This window comes from Bombina bombina, chromosome 6 (assembly GCF_027579735.1).
Source record: "Bombina bombina isolate aBomBom1 chromosome 6, aBomBom1.pri, whole genome shotgun sequence".
Classification (NCBI taxonomy): domain Eukaryota; kingdom Metazoa; phylum Chordata; class Amphibia; order Anura; family Bombinatoridae; genus Bombina; species Bombina bombina.
Window position 1 is genome coordinate 981,579,440 of NC_069504.1, and position 20,706 is coordinate 981,600,145.

Here is a 20,706-nt window from a genome sequence, read left to right on the forward strand (position 1 = left end):
CCGAGCAGAATCCATTTTGGACGCACTCAGCAACCCAGTAAGACCCAAAATCCCATACCATGCATTTAAAATGTTTTGTGAGGAGAAGGATGAGATTGATGGGTATTTACAGGATTTTGAGAGACTGTGCGAGCTACATGATTTGGAGCAGTCCGTATGGGTGCCGGTGCTAGCAGGCAAGCTAGCCGGTAGGGCACCGGAAGCGTATCGCGCTGTACCCAGGGAGGACAGCAAGGATTACGCTAAAGTGAAGAGAGCGATCTTGGAAAGATATGCCATTACCTCAGAGGCATACCGGCGCAAGTTTAGAGGCCTGCGCAAGCCAGAAAGAGATTCCCATGCAGAGTGGGCCCACAAGCTGGATCAAGCATCTCAGGGGTGGATACAGGCCAGCCAAGCTACCACCATGGAAGAATTGCGACAACTGATGCTGTTGGAGCAATTCTTTAACGGCTTGTCCCCAGAAGCCCAAGAATGGGTGAGAGATCGAAAACCCCTCACCTTAACCGAAGCAGCCAGATTAGCAGACCAGCATTTTGATGCCAGGAGGCACCATGGACTACAGCCTAACAACGGACGGGCTAATATACAATGCCACACCTGCAAGCAGTGGGGACATATGGCACGTGAGTGCACCCAAAATCGGAGCAGACAAGCTTGGAACCAGGTCAGACAGAACCTGGCCCCAAGGGCGGCTGCTCACCATTACCAAACGGAGCCAGCCGCTCATGAGGTGTTGAGCACCCAAGCCGAGGAACCCCTGGGAATTCTGCATGAGGTGATGTCGGTCCAGGGACTTCGGGATTCGGGAGCTACTTTAACCCTGATAGCTCCCCATTTGGTGCCGGATACAGCACCCACTGGCGGATCCGTGGCAGTACGAGGGGCAGGGGGAGCAGTATACCGATTGCCCACTGCTAGAGTGGAGTACAGACCCCCAGTCACCCCAGCAGCTGCCAGTTACCAACCCCCGGCGCACCGCTATACCACACGGCCTCCGGCCACGAACTACCCTCAGAGAGCCCGGTTCAATTCGCGGGGCTACTCACAACCTATTCGGTGCTTTGGATGTAAGCAACTAGGGCACAAAAGACCAGAGTGTCCCCTAAATGCAGCGAATCAAGCACAGTCCTGGAGAAGACCCGCTGGCGGAATCCCACATAATCCTCAGCCTGTGGCCCGCTACGTAGAGGCGCCAGAATGCTGGGGCAGCCTACATGAAGCAGACCCCGTGCAAGCTGCCCACCGGAATAACCGGCAACGGGTTAAAGTGAATGGGAAGGAGGTCAGTTGTCTACGGGATACTGGTGCTACCATGACCTTGCTTCAAGAGAACTTGGTGCCTGAGAAACAGCACACTGGAGACACTGTGGCTGTGAGGGTAGCAGGGGGCACTGTGTTCTGCCTACCTGTTGCCAGGGTACATTTGGATTGGGGAGTGGGCGCTAGACTTGTAAATGTGGGGGTCAAGAAGGACTTACCTGCTGATGTTCTCCTTGGAAATGACTTGGCCCCCCTTGTTTCTGCCTATGCTCCCATGGATTCCGCTGATGTTAACCCTGTGACTACCCAATCCCAGTCCCTCCGGGAAGAGACGCTTCCATGTTTGGGGTGGGGGCAGTACTGAGCCAAGTTGGAGCAGATGGCGGAGAACACCCCGTAGCTTACTTGAGCCGAAAGTTGTTGCCCCGGACATCCCCAAGCCGATCCGTTGGGATCAGACTGTGTATGCCGGCTTGGTTCTGGGGGAGCATTGTGGCAAACCTAGCCACTTCTGGACTATAACATAAGAAAGGTTGTCTATAGGCTGTATATTGTGCTATGTAGATGTGACAGACCCTTCTGTCAGCACTGAAAGAGTTAACTGTGTTCAGCTTTAGCCTCAGCTATTGTGCACTGTCATTAATGTTATTGATACACAGTCCATTGTTTAATCAACCTCAGAGAGCAGACCCTAGATGATAAGGAAAGCCAAGTGTGTGTCTGTGTTTAAATTGTTATCAGCTTGAGCAAGGTATTCTATTGTATCATGTAAAAGGGCGTGTTCCCTCCATTCAATGTACAACATTCTTTCAACCCCCCTTCTGGGGGGGGTCAGACCTGCATAAATACTGGGCATATGAGCCTTAATAAAAGTCATTCTGTTTAAACCTGACAACTGGCTGGGTTGTGAACTGCTGATTCCCTATGTAGGACATTGTTCCCTGGTGTTAACCCTTGGTATCCGGTTGGTACCGTTACAACATATACACCATGTATGATAATGTTCTGACAATATACATATAAGCCATGTATGGTAATGAGAGTTGAAAACCAGAGAGAATACTCTGTGAGTTTATGGTTAATAACTACTAATGCATTTTATTGTGAAGTTTTTGCCACTGTGCAATAGAGTTGTATGATGGGAATTTTGTTCTTTAGTAAATAAACCTCTGCACATTTTATTAGTTTCAAAATCATACACAAAATAAACAGATTTAACTTTTTCATGCAAAAATATTAAACGCTTAAACGTCCTTTTATTCATATGATATTTTTGTTTATATTTTTTCTCCATTAAATAAGGAATTATACACAAAAAATGTTCTTTTGTGGTTCAGACAAAGAATACAATTTTAAAAAAAGTTTCCCATCTACTTCTATTATAAAAGTTGCTTTGTTCCCATGATATTCTTTGTTGAAGAGATAGCTAGGTAGGCAACTGAAGCACTACATGTCATGAGATAGTTCTATTGCAAATGGATAACATTCTTGCAAAACCGCAGCCATATAGTGCTCCAGAAATGGGCCGGCTCCTAAGCTTATGTCCCTGCTTTTCAACAAACGATACCAAGAGAGCAAAAAATATATAATAGAAGTGAATTAGAAAGTTGTTTAAAATCGCCTGCTTTATCTGAATCATAAAAGAAAATGTTATGTTTCATATCCCTTTAATAGTTCTCTTTCATAAGCATTATATACAGTGCATGTTTATAGGTTTATGTTCCTTTAATGAATGAACCCAAGGAAATAAAAGTTCAGAACTTTGGGGTGATAAAGTATTAGCTTAAAGGGACAGTTTACTTGAAAATTGTTATTATTTAAAAATATAGATAACCCCTTTATTACCCATTCCCCAGTTGTGCATAAACAACACAATCTTGCATTTTAGCCAATTTGTGCTGGTTCTTGTATAACCATTTTCATTCTCCACGGAAGTGAGTGCATATTATCTGTATGGCACACACGAACTAGCACTGTTTGGCTGTATTGCAAGATTGTAAAAAGCTAAAAATAAAATTACCGAGCTAAGGGGTGGACTGCAGGGGCTTAGAAACAGGAAATCTTAGAGGTTATAAAGTATATTAATATAACAATGTTGGTTATGTAAATCTGGGGAATGAACAGTAAAGCTATTATTTATCTTTTTTAAAAAATAAAAAAAATAAAGTAGACTGTCCCTTTAAGAAGCAATGGTCTGAGGTGGTGAAGCTAAAGCATCCCAGACTCATGCGTGTTGGAAATTGGCAACCATTTGTGCAAGAGAAGGGGTAGAGGTTGCAAAGGTTTTGCTTGTGCAACAGTATTTGAGGGCTGTGAATGTCAATTGTCTCAAACTCAGGTGAACAGGTTTCCTGACTATGAATATTGTCCACCTATGGTATAATAACTGTGGGCATATTCCTTCTGTGTGAGGATTCCATTTATTGTTTATTTTTATTTTCAAGTGTGCATAACAGGGGCACAGACTCCGGGTATAGTTGCTACTGCGCTCAGCACTATATGACACCTATAGCATAAACTACCTACCCAATGGATTTTATGGCCTCTACTTATTAAGGTCTGGCGGACCTGATCCGACACTGCGGATCAGGTCCGCCAGACCTCGAATACGGCGAGCAATACGCTCGCCATATTCAGCATTGCACCAGCAGATCACAAGAGCTGCTGGTGCAACGCCGCCCCCTGCAGACTCACGGCTTATTGGCCGCCAGCAGGGGGGTTTCAATCAACCCGATCGTACTCGATCAGGTTGATTTCCGGTGATGTCTGTCCACCTGCTCAGAGCAGGCGGACAGGTTATGGAGCAGCGGTCTTTGTGACCGCTGCTTCATAACTGCTGTTTCTGGCGAGCCTGCAGGTTCGCCAGAAACACGGTTCATCAAGCTCCATACGGAGCTTGATAAATATGCCCCTACGTATCTACCCAAACAAGATGAAATTTTACTATGGGAATTGACTCTGGCAAAGCAACATAATGAAATAAGTTGTTTTAAGTGTGGAAAAGCTGACTCAAATAAACACAGAAATTATTCCTAAACAAACTTTCATTCCCTAATGGTTTTAATGTTTTAAAATTAACATCTGCTATTTAATTAAGAAAAATAATTTAAACTTAAAATAAGCTTTTGTGTAAATATCAGTGATTAAAAAAACCAATGTCCTTACAGGATCCCACAGACGTAAATTTTACTAACACTAAACCCATTTTTATTGCATTTTCATTTTAAAAAAATGTCAATATGATCACAACTCATTAAAGACTAAAAGCAAGCAAACTGAATATCACTGGCTACATATAATTCTAGTAAACAGTACATTTGTTAACAGTTTGCTCTTTCTCGGATTTGATTAAAATTAACTAAAGTACAGACCAATATTTTGTCAGAATAACGTAAATGGCTTGTGTTTGGAAAACAAAACCTTTAAAAAATAAAAAAAAAGCTAACGCTCATGACAATGTGCAAAAAAAGTGCAATGTGCAAAAAAAATACAAAAAACAAACTTATTGTATCTAACATGTAAAAAAATAGCGAAACAAATTAACAATGTTTAAAAAATTAATGGTAGCATAGGTTTACACGTGTAAAACCCTGTGTAGCATATGGAAATATAACATGCAGTGCTTGACACTAGTACTCTACTACACTGAAAAGTAGCTTATGCAATATAATGGTAGAGCAATGACGTCCATTCTTTTCACTCAGGACCATACAGTTTTTGTTACTTGCAGGGCTAGCAAACAAATTAGAATCTACAACAGCAATATACACAGCTATATGAACAGACATCCAATGAGCATTTCTTTATAAAGATAGGTTGAAAACCTATGCACTAGATCTTCACGTAGAAGACAGGAGTGGGCTAGTTACAGGTAACATAACCAATGAGTCTTTAGAAAGGAAAAAGGTAGAAGAGTGTTGATGGGGTGGCACAGATTAAGTGCACTTGAGGGCCTAATTTTTTCCTCCAGCCTTACGTTGTAAAACCCTGATCATAGATACAATAGCTATGTGCACAGACAAAAAGTTGTTTCAGACAAATTGCTTGTCACGAATAATAATGTTATTTTGTTCCATCCTATATCCAGTAATAAGTTTTTTTGGAATTGTTTGATAAAAAAAAAAAATCAATTTCCTATGAGGATCGTCTTCAGGGCAGCAGAAGAGAAGATGTACATCAGCTTACATTTAAGGTATGTTAAAGTAGCAGCTAATGCTATTGCTGCAAGCCATCAGCAGCACAAAAAGAAGATTTTTTATATTTGTATTGGGGTCAGGATTGTCAAAAACAACGGTAAAGTTTAAACAATTATTGACTGACACAGGAATCAATCAACTGAGAAAGTAATTGCTGAAGCGCTATTAAATAATATAAATCTGAAGAATTTCCCACGCAAAGAAAACGTTTTCCCGTCTGCAAAAAAATCCTTTTCAACCTTCAGAGTACTAGTTTTAACTAGATGAGCAGATCAATAAAATTTTTGTATCACATGGGTTCATTGGTTTGTTAAAGGAGCCGTACATTTTATTTTTTTAAATAAATGCAAAGAATCTAGCAAAATGAGTAACTTCTTTTTACTGTATTCATCCGAGACCGAATGCACATGTCTAACATACAGTCTACTATGCAGTACTACTTGTGGTGGATTTCTTTCTATTTCAATAGTCTTTCGGTAAAGCTCACTAAAATGTTTTGTAGTATACAAAATAGAGGTATAGTATTAAATGCTCCAAACGTTTGTGGTGGGCTTCTGTCAGGGTTTTTCCCTGTTGTGTTTGCCATGTGCTGCTGGCAGCCATTTACTCACCTCTCTTCCTGACTTGGTGCATTGTGGGGGATGCTGCTCACTTCCTGCACTTCCTTTTATGGCCAGACTGTTGTGCATCATCCATGTGAGACAGGATGCAGTCTCAGAATTGTGATGTCATCATTTATTATTTAAAGGGCCTCTGTTCAGTATGCTTTGCCTTTGCGTTGTCTCAGACCTGTTTGTGAGAGTTCCTGTGTATTACCTGGCTGCCTGACGTCCTTTCTGGTTCCTGATCCCTGGCTTGTCTCTGTCTCTGTTGTTCTCCTTGTTCCTGATTCTGGCTCGTCTGACTATTCGCTTTGGCTCCTGACTTGGCTCGTCTGACTACCAGCTCTGGTTTTGACTCCTGGCTTGTTATTTGACTTGTGGACATTTTATATTTTTTTTGCTATTAATAAAGGTGTGATTATTTTTGCACTTCTCATCTCAGTCTGATTCCTGGCACCCTGACATTACGCAAAGGCCATGAATCATGATGCTGCTAATTTTCCACCTTTACCTGCCATCATTTCCAGGATGGTTGTACAGGATCACAGCTTGGATCAATTTACACTAGCCCTGCAAACCCTGCTGACTCGCACTGCACATTTGGACCAAAGTGTCCCGCATGTTATGGCTGCTCCTGTTTCTGCTGCTGCACCTTTGCCTACCAGGAGCATGTCTGGTTCTGCACCTCTACCTCAGCGATATGGAGGCGATCATATTCAGTTCAGAGGGTTTTTGAACCAGGTGGGCATTTACTTTGAGATGTTACCTCAGGCGTTTCCCTCTGACAGAGCTAAGGTGGGATTTCTCATCTTGTTACTCTCTGACACAGCTCTTGCCTGGGCTAATCCCTTGTGGGAGACTAATAAACCTGTGATTTCAAATTACCCTGAATTTGTGGCCTCCTTTTGAAGGGTATTTGATGTTCCTCCTCTGCTGCTAAATGACTCATGTCCATTCAGCAAGGTACAAGATCTGTTGCTCAGTATGCTATTGAGTTCCGTACGCTTGCCGCAGAGGTAGGCTGGAACAATGAAGCCCTTGATGCTGCCTTCTTTCATGGGCTCTCTGATGCAATTAAAGACGAAGTTGCTGCCAGAGATTTACCAGAGGATCTCGAGGCATTGGTGTCTTTTTTGATCCTAATTGACATCAGACTCAGAGAGAGGCCCTCTTTCAAGGAACGCTTGCGGAAGCCTCCTGTTCCGTTTTCTCCTACGTGTTTGTTCCCACCCATGCCTCCCTCTCCTCCCATGCCTCCTGGTCCCGAGTCACCAGGTACTGCTGAGACGATGCAGTTGGGATTCACGCGTCTCTCCGCGGCGGAGAGGGCCTTTAGGAGGAGGGAGGGGCTCTGCCTCTATTGTGGGTTACAGGGCCACCTTTTGAAGTCTTGTCCTACATGGCCGGGAAACGCTCACACCTAAGGTCCTGTCAGGGGCAGACCTTGGTTGGTTTATCCTTGTCTCCGGAACCGCTTAAGGAGAAACCTTTGGTCACGGTTGTCCTTTCCTGGGTGGACTCTTCCATAGTCACTCAGGCTCTTTTTGACTCCGGTGCTGCTGGCTATTTCATTGACAGTGCTTTTGTATCAAAGCACTCCATTTCTGTTTTGCCTCAGTCCGTTCTGCTTGCTATTGAGGCCATTGATGGCAGGCCCCTTCAGCCCGCACTCGTTACTCACGAAACTGCTCCGTTGTCCATGGCTGTTGGGGCTCTCCATTTTGAAACCCTCCAGTTCCAGGTGATAAACTCTCCGCATTTTCCAGCTGTTCTGGGTTATCCCTGGCTCCAAAAGCACAATCCCATTCTCGACTGGCGCAGGTCCGAAATTTTGTTGTGGTCCCCGCAACGTATTTCCACTTGTCTTCGGAAACCAAAGTCTTGTGCACTTCTTCGGTATCTCAATTGCCAGAGGAGTACAGAGAGTTCCAAGACGTGTTTGACAAGGTGCGTGCCGGTACGTTGCCTCCTCACCGGTCTTACGATTGTGCCATAGACCTGCAACCCGGAGCCATTCCTCCTCGGGGCCGGGTGTACCCTCTGTCTGTTGCAGAGAATTCTGCTATGGAGGAGTATGTTGCTGATGCTCTGTTGCTGGGGATCATCCACAAATCCTGCTCTCCTGCAGGGGCTGGCTTCTTCTTTGTGAAGAAAAAGGGTGGCGAGTTAAGGCCATGTATCGATTATAGGGGTCTTAATTGTCTTACCATTAAGAATGCTTAACCTATTCCGCTCATTACGGAACTCTTTGACCGCCTCAAGGGAGCAACGGTCTTTACTAAACTTGATTTGAGAGGAGCATACAATCTCGTTAGGATTAAGGAGGGTCACGAATGGAAAACAGCATTTAACACCAGGAGCGGGCATTATGAGTATCTTGTAATGCCCTTTGGCCTATGTAATGCTCCTGATGTTTTTCAGGAATTTATTAATGATGTCCTACGAGATATGTTGCAACAGTGTGTTGTGGTGTACTTAGACGACATCCTCATACACTCACCCACACTTCTGGCTCATCGTTCTGATGTTACACGGGTTCTTCAGAGACTATGTGAGAATGGCCTGTTTTGTAAACTTGAGAAATGTGAGTTCCATCAGACTCAAGTAACCTTCCTAGGTTATGTTATCTCTGTTGCAGGGTTCTCCATGGATCCTGGCAAGTTATCTGCAGTTCTGCAGTGGCCTTGCCCAGTTGGTCTTTGGTCTATTCAACGTTTTTTGTGGTTCGCCAATTACTATAGAAAGTTTATTAAAAACTTTTCTTCCTTGGTCAAACCTATCACAGACATGACCCGTAAAGAGAATGATCCACTCCATTGGTCACCTACTGCCATTGAGGCCTTTGATAGTCTTAAGACTGCCTTTGCTGCCACTCCAGTTCTGGCTCATCCTAACCCTGTCCTGCCTTTCGTTCTTGAGGTCGATGCATCTGAGACTGGAGTAGGTGCCCTCTTGTCTCAACGTCCTACGCCTGACGGTTCCTTCCATCCGGGAGGTTTCTTCTCTAAGAAATTGTCTCCAGCGGAGTGCAATTATGAAATTGGCGACAGGGACTTACTGGCCATAATTTTGGCACTCAAGGAATGGAGGCATCTTCTCGAGGGTACTAGCGTGCCAGTGCTCATTCTTACTGACCACAAGAATTTAACTTATCTATCTGAAGCAAAACGTTTGTCGCCCCGACAGGCCAGATGGGCGCTATTTTTGTCTCGATTTAATTATGTGGTCTCCTACCTGCCTGGTAGTAAGAATGTTAGGGCTGATGCCCTCTCTCGACAATTTTCGCCTCTGTCCATGGAGGAGTCTGTACCTACACCTGTTATACCTCCTGACCATATTTTGGCTACCATACGTACTAATTTGACTTCTCCCTTGGGGGAGGAGATCCTGGCTGCACAAACCAATGCACCGCCTGAGCAACCTAGTGGTAAGTGTTTTGTTCCTGAGAATCTTCGAACTAAACTTTTGCGCACTTACCACTATCCTAAAGCCGCAGTTCACCCAGGCAAGAACCAAATGATTTGGTCTGTCACTCTACAATTCTGGTGGCAAGGTCTTCGTTCTGATGTTGCTGCGTATGTTGCCTCCAGCTCAGTTTGTGCACAGAATAAGACTCCTCAATGTCTTCCTGTGGGTCTTCTTCAACCTATTGCTAATGGTGAGCGTCCTTGGACACATCTTTCCATGGACTTCATTGTCGAGCTCCCTGTTTCCAATGGCAATACTGTTATCCTTATGGTGGTTGACCATTTTTCTACGGTTTTTCTTGCATTCCCTTGATGAAGCTGCCTACCGCTCAGGAGCTTGCTTCAATTTTTGCCCGGGAGGTCTTCCGTTTACATGGCTTACCCAAGGAGATAGTGTCGGACCGGGGTAGCCAGTTTGTCTCCAGATTTTGGCATACCTTTTGTGCTCAAATGGGGATCCAGCTTTCCTTCTCCTCAGCATATCACCCTCAATCCAATGGGGCTCCGGAACGGTCTAATTGGTCTGAACTGTTACCTTGGGCAGAGTTTGCTCGTAATAGTGCTATTAATGCTTCCTCCAAGTTATCCCCGTTCATGGCGAATTATGGGTTACAACCATCCTTGTTGCCCGTTTCATTCATGTCTCAGGGTATTCCAGCTTTGGAGGAGCATCTCCGGCAACTCCGTTCCACGTGGGTGCAGATTCAGGATTGCCTTCATCGTTCTATGCAGTGCCAAAAGTTCCAGGCTGATCGTAGGCATCTGCCCGCACCTTCCTACCAGGTTGGTGAGAAAGTTTGGCTGTCCTACCGCAACTTGAACCTTCGTGTGCCTTCCAATAAATTGGCTCCCCGTTATGTTGGTCCTTTTCGAATACTCCAACGGGTTAATCCTGTGGCCTACGCTCTTGACCTTCCTCCTGCTATGCGCATCTCCAATGTTTTTCATGTCTCCCTCTTCAAACCATTGGTTTGCAATCGGTTTACCACTGTGTTGCCTCGTCCCCATCCTATCTTTGTTGACAACCATGAGGAGTATGAGGTCAGCAGCATTATTGACTTTTGTATGTCCAGGGGCCGTGTACAGTATTTGGTTCACTGGAGGGGCTACGGTCCGGAGGAGCGTTCTTGGGTTCCCTCCTCTGATGTTCATGCTCCCGCCCTCCTCTGTGCCTTCCATGCCCGTTTCCCCAATAAGCCTTTTGTCCTCCCGTGGGGGAGGGGTCGTTGAGGGGAGGGTACTGTTAGGGTTTTTCCATGTTGTGTTTGCCATGTGCTGCTGGCAGCCATTTCCTCACCTCTCTTCCTGACTTGGTGCATTGTGGGGGATGCTGCTCACTTCCTGCATTTCCTTTTATGGCCAGACTGTTGTGCATCATCCATGTGAGACAGGATGCAGTCTCAGAATTGTGATTTCATCATTTATTATTTAAAGGGCCTCTGTTTAGTATGCTTTGCCTTTGCGTTGTCTCAGACCTGTTTGTGAGAGTTCCTGTGTATTACCTGGCTGCCTGACGTCCTTCCTGGTTCCTGATCCCTGGCTTGTCCCTGTCTCTGCTGTTCTCCTTGTTCCTGATTCTGGCTCGTCTGACTATTCGCTTTGGCTCCTGACTCGGCTCGTCTGACTACCAGCTCTGGTTTTGACTCCTGGCTTGTTATTTGACTTGTGGACATTTTATAATTTTTTGCTATTAATAAAGGTGTGATTATTTTTGCACTTCTCGTCTCAGTCTGATTCCTGGCACCCTGACAGCTTCTCTTACCTTATTACTTTACCCTTTACTTATAAATCACCAACAGGGTATGTTGAAGTGAACACTGAAATACACATACTTGGATTATGGTTTTATCCAAATAATCGTTGTGTTGCATTTTCGGAAATGTGGCATTCTGTTTGTACCTATTCAGGGCTAGATTATAAGTGGTGCGCAACTGATATTGTAGGGTACGTTATCCTTATCACAACCCGCCGTTAAGAATAGCAAACAATAGCAAACAAACGGTTTACCATGGAGTCATACTGGACCAAGTGGATAGCCCAGTCTTAGGTACTGAAGTCAACACCCTGCAAAATCAGATGAACTGCCATGGAAGCACAGTGTGTCTGGACTTGACTTCCTTAACATAAACCATTCAAAGTCAGTTATCTTTTCAGCATCTCCTCAACAATTTATATCTAATATTTCCTCATATAAGAAATATAGAATCTTCTAACTAAATCCTTAAGAGGGAGATACATCATTTTATACCCAACACTAGATAGGAGTATGCTGACCAATGGGTACCAGTGGCCTTAAATAACCTCCTATGCCCAACACACACAAATTATAGCAGAACTACTCAATTTGTGAAATCTTAGAGGCAGTTTTTTATACCAGCTTAGCATAAAGCCTCAGCAATGACAGTTTCCATCAACATGCTTGCTATGTTTCTTCCATCTTTCCTTTTATTGCCAGAGCACAATATATAGGGATAGATTTAACAAAGGTTGAGCGGACATGAGTCGCTGTAGCGAATCATGTCCGCTCGACCTCGCTAAATGCTGACAGCATACACTGGTGAAATGCTTGTGCAATGCCACCCCCTGCTCACTGGCCGTCAATCAGCCACTAGCAGGGGCCGTCAATTATCCCAATCGGATCGGATTGGGATGATATCAGTCCTAAAGGGTGGCGGAGAAGTTAAGGAGCAGCTTATGGCTGCTGCTTCTTAACCTCCGTTTCAGGCGGACCTGAAACGATGGGGCTCCGAAGCAGCATTCGCTGCTTAATAAATGGACCCCATAGTATTTACTCTCTGCAAAATTACAAGTTGTGCACTAAACCGGGTGCGTAAATAATGCAAAAAACATGAGCGGTATTGCACTCTACATAGCGCTGCCATTACAAGTTACTGAAAAACCTTCTTTTGTTGCGTGGTATGGTGCGATAACATCCATACTGTACAAAACCCAAGGCCTGACTTGACATACTCATGCAAGTTTTCCCCATAGACATCAATGGAGAGAAAGTGTTAGAAAAAAACTAACACCTGCGATCGTGGAATGGCGATCGCCGTAACACAATCCCCATTGATGTCTATGGGGAAAAGAAAGTTATGTAAAAATCTAACATCCTAACATAAGCCCCTAGTCTAAATACCCCTAATCCGTCACCCCCACATTGCTACTACTATAAATAAACCTATTAACCCCTAAACCAACATCCCCCACAACGCAAATAACTAATTTAATCACTAAGCCCCTGTCAGGGTTTTTTCCCTGTTTTGTTTGCCATGTGCTGCTGGCAGCCATTTTACTCACCTCTCTTGCAGACTCTGGTGCATACTGTGTGATGCTGCTCATTTCCTGCACTTCCTTTTATGGCCAGACTGGTGTACATCATCCGTGTGAGACAGGATGCAGTGTCAGAATTGTGATGTCATCACTTATTATTTAAAGGGCCTCTGTTCAGTATGCTTTGCCCTTGCGTTGTCTCAGACCTGTTTGTGAGAGCTCCTGTGTATTACCTGGCTGTCCGACATCTCTCCTGGTTGCTGATCCCTGGCTTGTTCCTGACTCTGCTGTTCTCCTTGTTCCTGATTCCGGCTCGTCTGACTACTCGCTTTGGCTCCTGACTCGGCTCGTCTGACTACTAGCTCTGGTTTTGATTCCTGGCTTGTTATTTGACTTGTGGACTTTTTATTATTTTTTGCTATTAATAAAGGTGTGATTATTTTTACACTTCTCGTCTCAGTCTGATTCCTGGCACCCTGACAGCCCCCTAACCTAACACCCCCTAAATTAACCCAAATTATATAAGATAAAAAATACTAAATTAAAATTAAAATTAAAAATCCTAACATTACTTAAAAATACAACCTAAGATTAAATTGAAATAAATACATTTAAAATTACAGAAAAAAATAAACCAAATGATCAAAAATAAAAAAAATAAATCTAATCTAATACCCCTATAAAAATAAAAAAGCCCCCCAAAATAAAAACACCCCCTAACACTAAGTTACCAATAGCCCTTAAAAAAACCTTTTGTATGGCATTGCCCTAAGTTAAACAGCTCTTTTACCTTTAAAAATACAAATTAACCCCTAACATTAAACCCCCCAACACACCAAATCCCCCAAAATAAAAAAACCTAACACGAAAAAATCCTAAACTACCCATTGCCCCTAAAGGGGAATTTGTATGGGCATTGCCCTTAAAAGGGCAATCAGCTCTTTTGCAGCCCATTAAAATAAAAAAATCCCTAATCTAAAAAAGAAAAACTACCCCAAAAAATAAAGCCTAATTCTAACCCCCTGAAATAGGTACTCACCATTCCTAAACATAGAAACATAGAAACATAGATATTGACGGCAGATAAGAGCCATAGGCCCAGCAAGTCTGCCCAACCTTACCTAACAGTATAAACTTATCTAGTTCGTAGGATAGCCCTATGCTTGTCCCATGCATTTTTAAAGTCCCCCACAGTGTTTGTTGCTACTCTTGAGGAAGTTTATTCCATAAATCAATCACTCTTTCTGTAAAGAAGTGCTTCCTCAAATTACTTCTGAATCTACTACCCTTTAGCTTGAGCTCATGACCCCTTGTTCTTGAATTTTCCATTTTATGTAAAATACCCACAGCCTCAGTTTTACTAAACCCTTTAATGTACTTGAAAGTTGCTATCATATCACCTCTTTCCCTTCTCTCCTCTAAGATATACATATTTAGGTCAATGAGCCTATCCTGGTAAGTTTTATTTTTTAGACCATGTACCATTTTGGTAGCCCTCCTTTGCACAGATTCAAGTTTGTTAATATCCTTCTGAAGATATGGTCTCCAGAACTGCACACAATACTCAAGATGAGGCCTAACTAATGATCTATAAAGTGGCATAAGAACCTTACTATTTCTGCTGCAAATACCTCTACCAATACATCCAAGCATTCTGCTTGCCTTACTCGCTGCATTACTACATTGTTTACTAAGTTTTAAATCATCTGAAATAATAATTCCCAAGTCCTGTTCCTCGTCTGTAACAGTCAGTAAAGTGTCATTGAGTCTGTAATTAACATTTGGATTTTTCTTCCCTAAATGCATTATTTTACACTTTGCTGTGTTAAACTTTAGACCCCAGTCGTTTGTCCAATCCTCCAGTTGTTGTATATCACTTCTCATTTTGTCTACCCCCCCTGGAACATCCACTCTGTTGCAAATTTTTGTATCATCTGCAAAGAGACATACTTTCCCCTGTAGCCCTTTGCTGATATCGCAGATAAATATGTTAAACAAAACAGGCCCCAGAACTGACCCCTGAGGAACACCACTAGTAACAGCCCCCTCTGCTGAATGAACTCCATTTACTAAGACACTTTGTTTTCTGTCCTTAAGCCAGCATTCCACCCAGTTCACAATTTTTGAATCTAGACCAAGGAGATATAGTTTGTGAATAAGTTTATTGTGTGGGACGGTGTCAAATGCTTTGCTGAAATCTAGATATGCTACATCAACTGCTCCTCCCTTGTCTAATACTTTTGTTACATAATCAAAGAAGTCAATTAGATTAGTCTGACATGATCTCCCTGAAGTAAAACCATGCTGATTTTGGTCCTCTAAATTGTTTGTCTTTATGTAAGTCATAATTCTTTCTTTTAAGAGGCTTTCCATTAATTTCCCTACTACTGAAGTTAAACTAACTGGCCTGTAGTTGCCAGATTCTTCTCTACTGCCCTTTTTATGAAGGGGTATTACATTTGCTATTCTCCAATCATCTGGGACAGCTCCTGTTAATAGTGACTGATTAAACAGATCAGTTAATGGGACAGTTAGCACTGATCGAAGTTCTTTTAAAACCCTTGGATGAATATTATCAGGACCCACTGCCTTTGTAACATTTATTTTTGATAATGCTAACAAAACCTCATCCTCTGTAAAAAGATTACTGTTAAGCTTGTTTCTATTTTGCGTAGCATCCCTTAATGTAGACATTGTATCTTCACAATCTTTAGTGAAAACAGAACAGAAGTAATCATTGAGACAGTCTGCAATCTGCTTATCTCCTTCTATTATTCTACCATCAACTGATTTCAATTTTACTATTCCTACCTTATTTTTTCTTCTTTCACTGATATATCTAAAGAATGTTTTGTCCCCATGTTTTACTGACTGTGCTATCTTCTCTTCTGCATGAGCTTTAACCTTCCTAATTAACTGCTTAGTCTTTTTTTGTTGGAGTCTCCATATTTTCATATCATCATCTGCTTGTGTGTGTCTGTAATTTTTATAAGCTATCTTTTTTGTCTTTACAGCATGTGCTACTTCTTTGGAAAACCAAATTGGTTTCCGCTTTCTTTTACTTTTACAGACATGTCTAATACAGTGTGCGGTTGCATCTAAAATGGCACCTTTCACAAATTCCCACTGTTCTTGAACCCCTGTAATAAGAGTTTTCCCCTTTAAATAGTTCTTTAGGTATTCTCCCATTAATGAAAAATCTGCCGTCCTAAAGTCTAAAACTTTTGTTTTAGTCTGGGTGGACAGTTCCTGAACATGAATACTAAACCAAACAGATTGATGATCACTGGATCCTAAGTTCTCACCTACAGACACATCTGAAACTGTATCACTGTTTGTAAGTATTAGATCTAATATAGCTTCCTTACGAGTTGGTTCCTTGACTAATTGTTCAAGTGATTCCCCTAGCAGAGATTCAAGAATATACCTGCTTCTAGCCGATCTAGCAGAAGGAATCTTCCAGTCTATATCTGGCAAATTAAAGTCCCCCAGTACTATAACCTTACCCTTCATGGTCATTTTGGTTATTTCATCTAATAACAGATTGTCCAGTTTTTCATCCTGCAATGGAGGCCTATATACAACCCCTATTCTAAAAACATTTTTATCTCCAATTTCCAAAGTCACCCAAATACTTTCCACCTCATCATTTGTTCCTACAATTTCAGTAACCTTTATATTTTCATTTACATACAAAGCAACTCCTCCACCTTTCTTTCCTACTCTGTTCTTTTTAAATAACCTGTATCCAGGTATGACTATGTCCCAGTCATGCAAATCATTGTACCATGTTTCTGTTATAGCTACTAAATCCAAGTTGTCCCTAGTCATTATTGAAATGAGTTCAGGTAATTTATTTCCTAAAGTCCGGCGGTGAAGGTTTTCTTCCAGGTGGTGACATCTTCATCCAGCGCGGGGACCTCTTCTATCTTCATCCAGGGCAAAGGTGGCGTGGAGAGAAGGCAGACGCGGAACCATCTAGCGTGGAGGATCCTATTCATGCGATTGCTGCCACACACTGAAGCTTGAATACAAGGTAACCATTTTATATTTGGGGTACCTTGCATTCCTATTTTCTAATGAAATCCTATTGGCTGATTTGAGAGACCTGAAGTAAAGTTACTGCTTGAATATATGCACAACAAAACACATTTATTATTGAAATAACTGTTTTAACACTGATTTGAAGGGATATGGTATATAGCAAGGTGTGGACTGTGTGTATTTGTATGTATCTATCTATCTATCTATCTATCTATCTATATATATATATATATATATATATATATATATATATATATATATATGTGTGTGTGTGTGCAGTGTTTTAAATATATTTCAATACAAAATCAAACTTTAAAAGTTTGTATTAGAAATCCACTATTAGGGGCCATTTTATCAAGGGTCAAATGGCCCCTGATGCCCCTGTTTCTGTGCAAGCCTTCAGGCTTGCTGGAAACAGCAATTATGAAGCAGCGCTCTTAAGACCACTGCTCCTTAACTGATCCACCGCCTCTGAGGCTGCGGACATCAATCAGCCCGATCGTGTACGATCAGGTTAATTGACACCCCCTGCGATTGGCTGAAAATCTGCAGGGGGCGGCATTGCACAAGCAGTTCTCCAGAGCTGCTTGTGCAATGTTAAATGCCGACAGCGTATGCTGTTGGCCTTCAGCGATGTCTCTCGGACATAATAAATCGGCCCCTATGTTTTCAAGCTATAGCCAACATATGTTTTTCAGTGCACTCCCATAGAAGTCTTTTATGTGAGGGATTTAGAGCACCAACATTACCCAACATCCAGCTGTTAGCACGCCATAGGCTTTGGCTCGAGTGCTAATATATTACTTTCAACTTGTAATATGAGCACAAAAATAAATGCGCTATTGATTTAACTTGAGTGTTGTTAGTGCACAATAGTGCTAATATTTTTCTGTTCCATTTGTAATCTAGCCCACTTTTGGTAATACTGTCCCTGTGTGCCTTTTAATTGCTAAGCCTTTATATTTTCTATCATTGCACAGTGCTTATATTATGAATTGCTTGTTGTGAAGTCTTTTCAAAGTTTATTTGTCTGGAAATGTGTTAGATATTTTTATTATTGTTCTTATATTTATTCCATAGGTTACAAAATATCTTTATATAACAGAAAGGACATTAACTGCAGATTTGTTAATAAATTAGGATAACAAACACCTTAACTGTTCAGGAATAACTAAACTTCAGTTTGCCCAGTGTATTATTCATTAAAGGGATATAAAAGTCAATATTTGACTGTTATGTCTCTTAATACCTTCAAGATCTGTATAGTGATACAGAGGCAATATCCGCACAAATAGATGACTTGGCAATATGGAACATAAGACATCAAGCTATCTTGTCATTGTCACTATTTATTGGTTTGTGACAATGTATAGCAGATGTAAGCCCATCAAACAACATGTTTGCAGGGTGGGGAAGAGGAAGTCAGTGAGGATAGAAAGACAAAGAGGCATAATGAGGGAGAGGCAGCTAAAGTAATGACAGATATACCGAGAGAAAGGAAAGGAGCATGAGACTGAATAAAAGGGACAGAGGAAAGAACCAAAGGAAATGTGTGTGAGAGATAAATAAATCAAATAGCAGATAAACAGGGTGAGAGGGAGAGGTAGTAACAGTGAGATGCTGAGAGAGAAAGAGCTATGAATCACCAGCTAGTGACAGATATACAGAGAGAAAAAGGGAGTGATGTGAGAGGGCAGGCAGAGACTGAGAGAGGGAGGAAGATGGAGAGACTGGCCCAGGCAGTGGGAGAGTGACAGCTGATTGAGGAAGAGAGAGAGAAAGAGAAATGATATAGATTGTAGCCATGGAACTATGTCTAGAAACTTGACAGAAGCGCAGAAACACTTAATATAGAACCACTTAGGGCAGTTAAGAGTTCTGTGGAGGATGTGCTCAGTGTTTTTTTAATAAGTAACATTTTAACATATAAAAGTCAAATCAACACTGAGGGAGATAGTAACATAGAAATACCAAATGACATGGTGATGATTTATCACTATATAGTTATTTTTTTAGTTTTTATGTAAATATATAAGTTACAGTCATTTAACTTATTTTGTGCTCTGAGACTAATGTGCACTGATGGTAAATCAGCTACAAGTAGATTGCAGAATAAGGAAAACAAGGGGAATTTATTTATAAAATATTTTACCAGGAAGGATACATTGAGATTTCTCTCATTTTCAAGTATGTCCTGGGTCCACAAAACATTGCATTGATACAATAGGGTATAATAAAATACAAAAAAACAATATTAATACATAATATATCCAAAATTTAACATAGAACTCTTAAAGGATTTTAGGCTTGGGAATGGTTTGAAAGTGTGCGGGAGGTCGTTCCATAATTGTGGTGCTCTGTAGGAAAAGGAGGATCGAGCTGCTTTCTTTATGTATTGAGGCAGACTAAATAATGTGCTGGTACTGGATTGGAGGTTATAGGAGGTGGGAATAACTGGTGAGAGCATTCTGCTTAGGTAGGGTGGGAGCTTCCCAGAAAAGCTCTTAAACACAAGGCTGGAAAGATGGCGGGTGCATCTGGATCCAGCGACAGCCAGTTTAGTTCTTTTAGCATGTCACAATGGTGGGTCCTGTAGTTACATTGTAGCACAAAGCGGCAGAACGAGTTATACAATGTATTAAGTTTATTTAGGTGAGTTTGCGATGCAGGTGCATATACTACATCCCCATAATCCATGATTGGCATCAGCATTTGCTGTACAATCTTTTCCTTTACTTTAGGGCTTAGGCAGGATTTGTTTCTGTACTGGGCACCTAGTTTTGGATAGAGATTAGATGCAAGTTTTTCTATGTGGAGGCCAAAAGATAGATTGGGGTCTAACAACATACCCAAGTATTTGAACGAGTATTTGAAAGAGTGCCATTTGATTTTGTTTTGATGCGTAGATGGGAATTTTGTATTTTGTGTAATTTAGGTCCCGTTCCAAAGATTATTGTGACAGTGTTTTGTCAGTGTTTAGGAAGAGTTTGTTTTTTGAGATCCACTTTTCTACCTCTGTGAACTGGTCTTGGAGCACTGCCTCAAACTGCGGCAGATTGGATTTGCTTGCATAGATTACCGTGTCGTCTGCATACATGTGTACATTTGAGGATTTGCAGACATTTGACAGATCATTTATGAATAATGTGAATATTAGGGGGCCGAGAATGGAACCTTGGGGAACAACACACATGACTGGGAGAGGGAGGGAGTCGCTTTCAGAAATGGAGACATATTGTGATAGGTTCGATACATATGATCGAAACCAGGTTAGTGGACGATCACCAATACCTGAGTTTTTTAGTTTGAGCAGTAGTATGTCATGGTCTACTGTGTCAAAAGCCTTTGCAAAATCAAGGAAAATTGCTCCAGTTAGGTTTCCTTGTTCCATGCCAGTTTGGATGTCGTTGCAAACTTTTAGGAGGGCAGTTGTAGTGGAGTGATTCGGGAGAAAACCTGATTTATTAGGGGTCAGATAATTAGATTGTTGGTAATACTCACATAGTTGCGCATGGATGCATTTTTCTAAGATTTTTGACAATACTGGGAGCAATGATATTGGGCGATAGTTAGTAACCAAGGTTAACTCACCACTTTTATGGATAGGCACTACTCTTGCAGTCTTCCAAAGTTTGGGTATGTATCCAGACACCAAGGATTCGTTAATTAGGGTTGTGACAGGTTTAGCAATTGCTTCAGTGGAGGGTTGAGAGTGGATTGGGGGAGTGTGTATGTTATTTATGACTTTCCAAAACTTTCTAGGGTTTGATATGTTATTGTTCAGATTTTCACAGAAATATTGGGCCTTGGCACTTTTGTTTGTTTAGTGCAGATATTTTGCCATTATCTATATACACAGTG